The sequence below is a fragment of the Austrofundulus limnaeus genome, unplaced genomic scaffold (assembly GCF_001266775.1).
Source record: "Austrofundulus limnaeus strain Quisiro unplaced genomic scaffold, Austrofundulus_limnaeus-1.0 Scaffold193, whole genome shotgun sequence".
NCBI classification, from domain to species: domain Eukaryota; kingdom Metazoa; phylum Chordata; class Actinopteri; order Cyprinodontiformes; family Rivulidae; genus Austrofundulus; species Austrofundulus limnaeus.
Genome location: NW_013952595.1, coordinates 846404 through 848305, shown reverse-complemented (window position 1 = coordinate 848305; position 1902 = coordinate 846404).

Genomic DNA, 1902 nt, shown 5'->3' with positions numbered 1-1902 from the left:
GGAAAATCTCAAGGCACGCACAGTGCATACAGCCCTGCAGGCGCCACTGTAGAAAAGTCCATATAGCTTTGTGTTGACAGTTTTAATAATCTTTTAATACATTAAAGGGTTGTTGTTGTTTTTTTTGTTTTATTGATCATTTAATGATCAGATGGGGGAGATATTATAGAAATAATACTTTTAAGTTTAAGCCAGTAATTCATGAAATACTTTAATGACCTAGGTTTTCATGACATGCTGTTTATCAGTAGATAGAATGATTAAAGTCAGAACAAGATTTGCTAACAACAACCACTCTTAGATAGGTATCACTTGCATTTATCTTTGTGTTTTCCTTGACCTAGCATTTTCTTAGAATGAAATCTTGCTTTATTAAGATGACACAATAGTGTTTGTTAAACAGTATGTATGAGGCCTCAACTGCCTCAGGAAAGCGGAAGCAGAGAGCAGGGGGACAGCTCAATGGCTCTATGTTGTTCTCTGTGTTCCTGTTGTTGCAATAAAACTCAGCTGATCATTCCACGGAGTGCCTTTACTCTTGGACCACATGCTTCTGTCTTGGGTAAATAAATATTTTCCATGACAAGTTCACACAACAAGATAATTCTGCTGACTTTTGACCCAATTTTGCCATTCTGACAATCTTAAGGATGCCCCGATTATTGTGACCGGCTATCAAGATTACCATGAGATATTCCTGCCATGTGTGGTGTCCCCTGAGGACAAATGAGCCTGTTGAAATTGACGTCAATCATGAGGAGACAGAAACTCAAAGGGAAGACAAAACAACTGCAATGGAGTACTGGTCATCTTTTTGGTTTTTCTCTGTTTAAAATAGTCTACAAAGTATCACCATTGCTTCTTCCTCGTCGGCCATGTTAATTTACTGTGAACTCACATTTGATCTCGAGAAGTGTCGCAAGATTGCCCGTCTGACATCTGGATGTTGTTGAGTGAAATCTGTTTGTGTGTAGTGTGTTGTCATTTACCATGTGGCTTTACACCACACACTGTGAGACCAAACCCATTATATCTATGATTTATGAAACCGAACAGAATGACCTGCAGGATGTAGTGCAGTAGAGTAAAATGGCGTTTACATTCTATTGGAGCATTGTAACAACAACACCAGCAATTATTGGTCTTCTATGAGGTGCACTGAGTGCTGATTGGCTGTCATCTTGATCGTCAAGTAGAGACTTACGTAATCTCACGTTTACTAAAGTAGTTTTACCACAAAAAAACATGTATTTTTTTCTCTTATCACTACCGCTAAAATTTGGGACAAAGGGGAACATACGTAAGTAAAAGTCATAGAYAAAACACATCACTTTCATCGCTCTCACCTTAAACACACTTTTGCTGTTGGTACCTTTGTTGCTGAGCAAATGATACCTGTTTGTTGGGTTCAATAATGGTTGGATTAAATCTTCACAGCAAACTGTCAGCTACAAAAAGCGTTAATAGTGCAGTAGCTCTCGCCTCCAGTCATGTTACTGAGGTGGAAAACGTACAGAGAACAAATACAGTGTATTGACTTTTCTGATTTGTCTGCTGAGGATAACCGAAATACGGCTTAGAAAGACTGTCAATACCAAAGTAATGTACTCAAACCCCCCCCCCCCCCCCCCCCCCCCCCCCCCCCAGGCCATGCACACATTTAGCCCAGTAAAACCATACTGCTGCAGGCATGCTTTCTTGACTGAAGGCTAACTTTTCAAATGCAATTGTAAAAACTGCCACCCATCCACCCATAACATCTGAATGTTTCAGTGCGTAATAACCATGTAAGTTTCCACTGGCTGTATCTGAATGTACTTCAGCAAAAAAACAACAAAAAAACCCCAGCGAACCCAACACACACACACACACACACACACACACACACACACACACACACAC